At 44.7% G+C, this 9819-nt stretch overlaps 1 long non-coding RNA gene and 1 pseudogene across 1 annotated transcript; both read left to right on the forward strand.

Annotated features, from left to right (window-relative positions):
* The first annotated feature begins 232 nt into the window (after nucleotides 1–232).
* On the forward strand, nucleotides 233–3297 carry LOC126513005 (uncharacterized). The gene is made up of 3 exons (XR_007595225.1): nucleotides 233–293; nucleotides 2840–3054; nucleotides 3281–3297. It is a non-coding gene; the product is annotated as an uncharacterized lncRNA (long non-coding RNA).
* A 2166-nt stretch (nucleotides 3298–5463) lies between these two features.
* LOC126513008 (uncharacterized) lies at nucleotides 5464–5564 on the forward strand (annotated as a pseudogene).
* Nucleotides 5565–9819: the final 4255 nt, after the last annotated feature.

A 9819-nucleotide genomic window follows, 5' to 3' on the forward strand; every position in this document is an offset into this window, starting at 1 on the left:
TTCAACAAGAGAACCTGTGTGGTGAACAAATGAAAAGGCTCTCATAGGCTCATATGTTTGAATGCTTGGTCTTCCGGTAAGAACTGTTTGGGAAAAATTAGATGTGACCTTGTTGGAGGAGGTGTGTCACTGGGGTGGTTTCAAAAGCCCTAACCATTCAGTTAGCTCTGTTGACTGTCTGTCTCCTTCTTGTGGATCAGTGTGAGCTGTCAGCTACTGCCCCAGAGCCATGGCTGCCTTCCAGTTGCCATGCTTCCTGCCGTGATGGCCAAAGGCTCTAACCATCTGGAACTGTGAGTTTTTATTGATTGGTTGATTGATTTTTGTTTCTCAAGACAGGGTTTCTCTGTGTAGTCCTGGCTGTCCTGGAACTCACTCCATAGATCAGACTGGTCTCGAACTCAGAGATCTGCCTGCTTCTGCCTTCTGAGTGCTGGGATTAGAAGTGAGTACCACCACATACCGGCTTCATTCATTTATTTTAATAAGTTGCTTTGGTCATGGTATTTTGTCACAGCAGTGGAAGAGCAACTAGGATGCCATGAATTACTAAAATTCCTTCCCTGAGGGAGACGATAATAATGTCAACCCACCCTTGAAAAGGTTCTGATAATAAACCAAAGTACCACTCTCCCATAGATCACCCTGGGGAAACCAGCGAGCTTACTGGGTTTAATTACAGCATGAGAGGGTTACAGCCAGGACATCGGGAAGTCTTCACCCAGCATAGATGAAGATGGCTTCCCTATAGCCGTCTAAATGGGGTCCCAGCTTGCCCTTGCCCTTCCCAGAGATATGTGAAATTAGGAAAGAACTACATACAAATGGCTGGGAGGAGTGGCCAGATGTGCAGGTGAAGGTCCAATGGCGCCACATCCCTCCTCCTTCTATGAGGGAAAGCCAGCAGTCTACAGGGGAGATCCTGATGCATGCTGGAAGACAGGCACGGCTGGGGTGCTAAAATGGCTGTCTGGCTCAGGGGGTGGCACCGAACAATGCCCTTCCTCAATATGGAACATAGAAACCACCTGAGCAAAACCCCAGATGTCATCAATGTTAGGCCTCTCATTACAACACACACCCACCCCTTTATTTATTTTGTGTGTATCTCTGTGTGCATGTTTATGCATGTGCAGCTGCGTGTGGAGGTCAGAGGACAACCTCGGGTGGCACATGGCCGTCTTCTATCTTTGAGGCAGGTCTTTCATCACTGGTGTCTTAGTCAGGGTTTCTATTGCTGAGACAAAACACCATGACCAAAAGGCACGTTGGGAGGAAAGGGTTTCTTTGCCTTACCCTTCAGCATTGCTGTTCATCACTGAAGGAAGTCGGGAAAGGAACTCAAACAGGGCAGGATACTGGAGGCAGGAACTATGCAGAGGCCATGCAGGGGTGCTGCTTACTGGCTTGCTTTGGCTTGCTCAACCCACCTTCTTAGAGAACCCAGGGCCAGCAGCCCAGGGATGGCACCACCCACTATGGGTTGGGCCCTACCCCATTGGTCACAACTGAGAAAATGCCTTACAGCTGGATCTCACTGAGACATTTCTTCAAGTGATACTCCTTCCTCTGATGACTCTAACTTATGTCAGGTTGACACACAAAACCAGCCAGTACAGCTGGCATAGAGCTCACCAAGTAGGCTAAATGGGCAGCCAGCAAGCCCCAAGATTCTGTCTGTCTCCCCAGTCTGGGTGCTGGGTTATAAGCAAGCATGTGCCACTAAATTCGGCATTTTCCCCCCAAGACAAGGATTCTCTGTGTAACCCTGTCTTGGAACTCACGCTGTAGACCAGGCTGCCCTCGAACTCACGCAGAATTCTCTTGCCTTCTGAGTGTTGGGATTAAAAGCATGCGCAGCTGCCAACACCACCACCCGGCAAAATCAGCATTTTTATGTGGGTTCTGAAGGCAGAACTCGGCATCACACTTACAAGGTAATCTCTCTGGTGACTGAACTGCCACCCCCAAACCCCACCCCCTGGCCACAGACATTCCTTTTTAGAACAGTTTTGGGTTCATAACAACACTGAGTCAGCCCCCGACAGCTGCTGCGTCACCTGTCCCCTCTTAGTAATCTGAGCTGGTGTAATTGGATTTCTTTGTACTTACTAGTACTGAGATAAACCGTAAGTCACAGCAGTCTGAAGGGTGCAGTGACATATATATCACTGGGCCTTTGAACAGTGTCGTCATGATGATAATGGCTGTCGCACATGTTCGTAACCACTCCAAGCTCAGAAAGCCTTTTAAACTTGCGTTCTACCGCACCGCGGTAACTGTTTTCGGTAATAGCATTTACTACCAACTTGCCAACTGTCAGCCCTTTACCTCGGGATCTCTGACGTAATGGACCCTGAGGTGCCACAAAGGGGCTCTTATTTCCCCCAGCAGCCCACGGGGGTCCTTAGTTCCTGCTGTTTCTCTGCTCCCTCCCGGCTCAGATAGCATTTCTAGGTTCCTTTGGAGTGACCTTTTGCAAGACGTGCTATAAAATTCACGCAGAGCAGGGATAGCTAACATTGCAAATGCTGTGCTTACAGTTTGTTGTATGCTGGAATTAATGTTAAAACAATTTCCACTCTGAACACACGGCCTTACGTTTTTATTAGGTATTACGTATTTATTAGTAAAATGATAACCGCATAGGTAGCTCCTTATTAATTCTGCAGGGATTTTTTTTCCTGACACACATAAAAATGACTTAAAATCGTTGATGACTTTTGCAAGGGACCTGATTGCTTTATAATCATGAAAGTATATTAATCAGGTTTATGCTGCCTGTAAGCCAGGCGGGAGAGCCAAAGGGCTTTGTGCTTTTATTTTTAATCTATTTTAGGGCCGCATTGCTTAATGAAAAGAACCAAACGTCCCTATCATAAAGCATTCCAGCTGTTGAATGACCCTGAGCCACACTGTGGGACGGTGTGCTTTAGGAAGTGAAAAGGGATCCCGTGTCCAGTTGAACCTTCGAGGAGAAAAGGGACCGCAAGTCCGACAGCAGATAAGCCCGGCCTTTGTCCAAATGTGCCCAGGAAACTAGCTTCAGAAACAGTGAGTTGATTTAGTTCCTGGAACTAGAGAGTAGGAGCCCACGTCCTTAGAAAAATCACAGAATTCCAAAAACAGTCTTCGTTTTGTTGAGCTGCCACGTCCACACAGACTCCTCCCCACGGAGGCTGCGGTACAGCACACACTGCTGCTGGGGGTGGGAGCGGAGGTGGGGGTAGGGCGGGGGCGGGAGGCCGTCTTAGCTTTCCTCTCCCATTTTCCTTTCAAGGCAAATGAAATCCAGACAGAGGCTGCCAGGTGCGGAGCTTATCACGTGACGAGAAGGCAGGCTCTAGGGAAAGCTGGGGAAGCGCTTCAACAAGCTCAGCTGCACAAGTCAAATGGAACCTGTCCTTCCCTTCATGACAGGGAACGTCAGAATTTCATCTCGGTTTACTTCAGTTAATCTTGGGAATGGGACACTTTTTCATCTTTACACTTTCTTTCTTAAAGCAGCTTCGCACAGACGTGTGCTGTTGGGGGAAGGGGTGCCTTGCTCTTGGTTTGATTGAAATGGGGTCTTGTAGCTCATGCTGTCCTGGAACTCGTTCTATAGATCGGCCTGGTCTTGAACACGGGTGAATAACCGGTCTTTGTCTCCCAAGTGCTGAGGTTGCATGCATACGTCAGGATATCTGGCTGGTTTTCCTTTTCAAGACTTTGGGGGAGGGGGTGCGATGGCGCACACCCCTGATCTCTGCACTGGGGGAGAAGGGTGAAGATTGCGGTGAACTTGAGGGCAGCCTGGGCTAACGAGTTTCAGGCCAGCTTGGGCTAGAATGAAAGCTGGTCTGGAGAAACGAAGTAAATGAGTTATAAAGTAGACAAAAGCAAAGTGTTATCAAACAGTGGAGAAGCTGCTGCTAGAGAAACTTCTGCAGGAGGGTCTGTCTGGTCATACTTCTGTCATCGGTGCTGGTCAACTGGCTTAGGCATTTCCTGGCCACCACCCTAGCTCGAGCACACCCCAGAACCGCAGCACCTGAAGAGCGCTTTCCGGCTCACTTCCAGCGCGGCAATGAATCACCGGGTCTGACGGCTGGCACCTGTTACCTGCTGCCTTAGTCACAGGACCTTTTCTCCGGGAGAGCATCAGGCCATCATCTACAAGTCAGGGCAAGCTGCTGTTTGAGGAGTCCGACCGCCAGCCCTGCTGTCTCCATTGTGCCTTTGATGAGGTGGAGATAACACAGTGGAGAGTTCTTGTCCTGCCTTGATACCCCAGTCTGCAGCAGTCGCCATCAGGAAGCTGAAGGAAGCTGCTTCAGGGGAAGAGCTTGTACCCTGTGCAGAAGTCTCCGGCTTTTTGTTCAGTGAACTTAAGTAAACCAGAGTATATATAAATCCACTTACTTGGTTTTTTTTATAATAAAGGTTTAGTTATTTTTATTTTATATGTATGAGTGTTTTGCCTGTATGTATGTAAGTGTGCCGCATGCATTCAGTGGCCACAGAAGCCAGTAGAGGGTACCAGATCCCTAGAACGTGATGAAACTAGAATTATAGACAGTTATAAGTTGCCATGTGGGTACTGGTATCTGAATCCAGGTCCTCTGCAAGAGCAGCCAGTGTGCTTAACCACTGTGTCACCCCTGCAAGGCCCCCACTTACTTCTTTAAAAAAAAAATCTTAGTTCCAAAATGATAAGGTCACTTGATAAAATACCAAGTGGAAAGGCCAGGTTTAGGCGACACGTGTCTATAATCCTCTTAGGAGTTAGGAGTTCAGGGTCATCCTCTGCTGCAAAGTGAGTTTGAGGCTACCCTGGGCTACAAGAGACCAAAACATGAAGCACACGCACACACACACACGCGCACACACACACACTCACTCACACACACACACACAAGAGTATTCAAAGTATTGCTTTCTATTCTGTTTGGTTTTTTGTTGTTGTTGTTGTTGTTTTGTTTTGTTTACTTGGCATTGGTAGTACTCTTCCAGAAAAATCCTAGGGCTTATTATTTCTAAGAAACCCAAGTGCAATTGGTGGCAGGCATCTACCATATAATGAAGCAGTTCAGTTGGCTATAAAGAGATGTGTTCTTTTATTTAATATGAATTGCAGTTTCATAAGAACAGAGATGTTGCCAACCAAAGTAATCATCACAGCGAAGGACAATTCCTCTTTCAGTTGATCCATGGAAATCATTTAAGGATAAACAAATCGTATCCCTCTTACTAGGTATATTACGAAGGTAATTATCCCTACTTAAAAAAAATTATACCCTTATTGTATATCATTGCAAAAGTGTAAAATATCAAAGATGTGAAAATCTCGCACTGGAAAACCAAAACATAGCAGTTGGCAGACTCTCACTATCACTCTATGAAAGCAGGGAACTGTAGTTCCAACAAGGGGCTCACACACAGCTGTCAAGTGAGTATAGACATCAGTCTCAACCATAAAAAAGACTATTCAAAGACAAGCTCACTTGGAACAATACAAAGAAGGTCAGCATGGCCCCTGAACAAGGATTACACACAAATTTGTGGAAAAGAAAGCAACAACTAAATAAAGCCATACAGAGATGTTTGTTTGTTTGTTTGTATCTTTGTTTGTTTTGAGATGGAGGATCATCTAACCCAAGCTAATCTTGAACTTGCTATGAAAGCCAGGTTGGCTTTGAACTCCTAATGCCTCCACCTCCATCTTTTAAGTCCTGGGATGACAGGTTTGCACTACCACTACAGTGCCTGGTTCATATTCTCTCTCTCTCTCCCTCCCTAGCTCTCTCCCTCCCTCCCTTTCTCCTTACCCCATAGATTAGCAGAAACGAATGACTTTGGCAACGTGCAACATGGAAAGACCAGAGAAAATGGGTTTCTCATACCTGGCTGTTGGGAGTGCACTGTAGTAATTTTGTGATCCAGACAAAGCGTAGTTGCGTTTGTTATCTTCTCTAGAAACGTCAGTTCTTGGAATGTGCTGTACATAAGTTCCAGCACACACAGGAAAGGACATATGTCCAGAGTTACCCACTAAAACCCACTCAAAAGAGCAAGGACTGGAATCAACCCATGGGTCTGATACGGGGTTGGATGACTTAACTAACTATAGTATCTCTGCAAAGAAAATACAATGCCAGTTGGATGTAATCCCACTGTTCAGGAGGCTGAGGTCACAGGATTTCAAGTTCAAGGCCAGTTTGGAATACTTAGTGAGACCCTGACTCAAAACAAATGAGTGAACACACACACACACACACATACACACACACACACACACACACACACACACTCACAGAACCAACCAAGCCAACAGTAACAAAAAACTATGTGACTAACTATAAAGGGAACAAGTGGTAATCACAAGTAAGCCTGAAAACATTATGTTACATACATAAAAGGAGCTTGTCACAAAAGACCATGGACTGTATAATTCCATTTGTTTGAAATGTTCAGAAAAGCAATCAATAGAGATTAAAAAATAAATTAGAGGTTGCTGTGCACAAAGACGCGCGAGCACAGTGGGAGGCTGGGAAATGATGGCTCAGGGGCTCGAGGTTTCTTTAAAAGGTAATGAGGATGTAGTAAAATCAGTTATTGCATTTGGATGCACAACCCTATGAATGCGGCAAAAGTCATGAAAGTAATCTTTTAAGTAGAAGAGAGGGAAAATAAACATTTTGGTGCTCCTAAACAGATCCTGGGAGGAGAAGGCACACAAAGCTAATTAAGGTGCTCGCTGAGCAGGGAGAGTGTAAACAGAACCCGATTGCCAGGCTACGGAGATTAATTTCCTATGCCTGGTTTAGGCAAGGTACACATTTAACACTGTATTTCAATCTTGGCTGATGTTTTACCTATCCAGACACATAATAATAAAACACAGTAAGTAATTCTTCCAGGCAGATAGATTGATCAGGTGGCCCTGATTGTGTACCATTTCTACAGTTGTAATCGGTAAATCGATGCGCTCCTCTTAACTCTGTGGCTGAGGGGTCTGATGGGCAGATGGAGGCAGCCATGAAACAAGGAGCATGCGTCCCTGGGCTTCGTTCTGAACACCCAGCCTGTGTGCCGAAACCCTTCCCAGCACCACAATAAGATCCCTAGCGCCCATGGATTGCCACGCACAGGCCTGCTAAGGGGATCAGGAGAGATGAAAGCGAGAGAAGCGGAGAACACATTCACTACAGACACTGCCAGAGAGACAGAGTAGCAGCCATTGAGCGCAGCTTCCTCCCCGTGCACACCTAAGGGAAAGTTATAACGCACAGATTTCAAAATATTGATACAATCTCATTTTTCTAACCAATTCTAACCTATCACCACACAGGAGGCAGATTAGAACCTGGCACGGCACCCTGTCATGTGTCGTAGCTGGTGGGAGGTGCCATGCTGTCTTGCAGGCCTGCTAGGGAGAGCAATCTCAGCCAACGCACTGCGGCTGTCCTTGGCCTCTCTTCTGGGGCTTCATTTTCAGAGTGTTTCCTAGACTTTCTGTTGGCGTCTCTGCCTTCAAAAACAGCGCCCTCAGGACCATAGCTGGCCATTCCTCGTAGGAATGTAGTTCAGGCTTACATCATGATTACAAGGCACGTCCCATCCACCGAAATCTGTGATGATTGCATTGTAGCATATTAAGATGCCTACTACTTTTTCCAATTTACTGCTTTTCCCTTGCTGAATGTCCTTTACCAGGCTAACATACTTGGGAGTATGGCAGACCATTAAAGAAGAACAAAGAGACAGATTTCATGTTTCCTCCCTTCCCATGTTCACAATTCTGCATGAACCAGGCATGCTTACATGCTGGTCCAGACAAATATAACACTGACTGGGGGTGACTCTGACTCTTAGATCAAAAAGTAGTCAACTTTGATCTGTTTTTGCATGGAGACCTCTAAGCTGATTCTCTGTGTCCATTTCACCATGAACACTTTTAGCATGAATCCTACCAAGTCTGTCTAATGGCAATCCCCAAGCTATGGCACATTCTAATTCTTCTCAACCCATACCTCGACATGCAAGTCCTTGGCTTGTGTATTAGTCAGGGTTCTCGAGAGGAACAGAAGTGATAGAATTGGCACATATGGGATTTATTAGAGTAGTTTATAAGCTGTGGTACTGCTTGTGCAAAAATGGCTGTCTACCAACACAAGTTCACGAATCCTGTCATTGTTCAGTTCACAAGGTTGGTTATCTCAGCTGGTCTTCAATATACAATGGAGTCCTGGAGAAGTAGACTCTAATGCCAGTGAAGGAATGGACTTGCCAGCCAGAATCAGGGCAAATAGACAAACAGAAAAAAAAAAAAAAAAACTTACTTCTTCTGTGTGTTTTATATACGTTGCCATCAGAAGGCGTGGTCCAAATTCAAGGTGGATCTATCCCTCCTCAAAAGATCCAGATTAAAATGGGTCTTCCTACTTCAAATCATTTCGTTGAGAGAAAGATCCTCACAGGTGTACCCAGGCTGTGGGCTTTTGGGTCATTCCAGATGAAGTCAAATGGATAACCAAGAACAGCGGTGCTCGTATGTTTATGCACCACATGCATAGCCATTATTTTCAGAGCTCAGAAAATTGCATCGGATCATTTGGAATTGAGTTACAAAACGTTGTGAACCACGAAGTAGGTGATTGGAAAAGAATTCTCTCTGAAAGAGCAACAAGTGCTCTTTGTTTGTTTGTTTGTTTTTTGTTTTATGAGATAGGATTTCTCTGTAGCTTTGGAATCTGTCTTGTAACTCACTCCATAGCCCAGGCATCCACCTGCCTCTGTCTAACCACCAACTAAGCCATCTCTCCAGCCACTACACAAGACTTTAGAGGGACTATAAATATAAACACAACCATGCTCCTAACTCTGTTCTTCTTCTCTTCCCCCTCTTTCTTTTCTGTCTTCATAGATCATAACTAATGACACCTACAAGTAACAATTATGTCATACACTGTCTTCTGATGACTTTCCACTTCAACAAACACCTTTTTAATTTTATTTTTATTTATTTTATTTATTATTTCTGATACAAATGGTCTTAATCCAAAACTGAGGGTTTTTGTTTTGTTTTTGTTTGTTTTGTCATTTCTTTTCCTTAAAAGGAGCAGCCACACGGGGTATAGTGGCACGTGTGTGTCTGATCCCAGCACTTGAGAAGCAGAAGCAGGCTGATCTCTACCTGAGTTCAAGGCCAGCCTGACATAAATGTCAAATTCCAGGACAACCAGGACTACACAGACCCTGTCTCAAAATAAATAAAGTAAATAAAATATTGTTAGCCCCAATTTTGTAATTGTAGTCAGTGTATTTATTCTTTACTAACTTTTTTAAGTGTCTTAAAAGTCTGTTTTTATTTTCTAAGGACTTATTTATGTATATGTGTGTTTGTCTCTGGGAGTTTATGCCACATATATGTGAAATGCCTGTGGAATCTAGAAGTTATTGGAGCCCTTGAACTGGAGTTACAGGCAGTTGTGAGCTGCCCAACATGGGTGCTGGAAACTGAACTCAGGTCCTCTGAAAGAGCAGTGAGTGCTCTTATCTTTGAGCTACCTCTACAAACCCTATTTGAGAGCCCATTTTTAAAAGAAAGAGTTTTGTTTTGTTTTAAATAATGTTTAGTAAAGCCAAGGCCTCTCGGTGCAATAGAAGCTTCCAGGAAATCAAACTTAAAGTAGTGTAGAGAAAACAATTGATATATCTAAGAAACAATTGATATATCTAAGAAATATCTTCCCTGTGAAGAATTTAGTCATCTGGCATTGTAATAAGATTTCCAGATTAGATTTGCAATGCCAGGCAATCAGATGAGGTAACATT

This window comes from Alexandromys fortis, unplaced genomic scaffold (assembly GCF_014885135.2).
Source record: "Alexandromys fortis isolate MF-2015 unplaced genomic scaffold, M_Fortis_MF-2015_v1.1 scaffold_98, whole genome shotgun sequence".
Classification (NCBI taxonomy): Eukaryota; Metazoa; Chordata; class Mammalia; order Rodentia; family Cricetidae; genus Alexandromys; species Alexandromys fortis.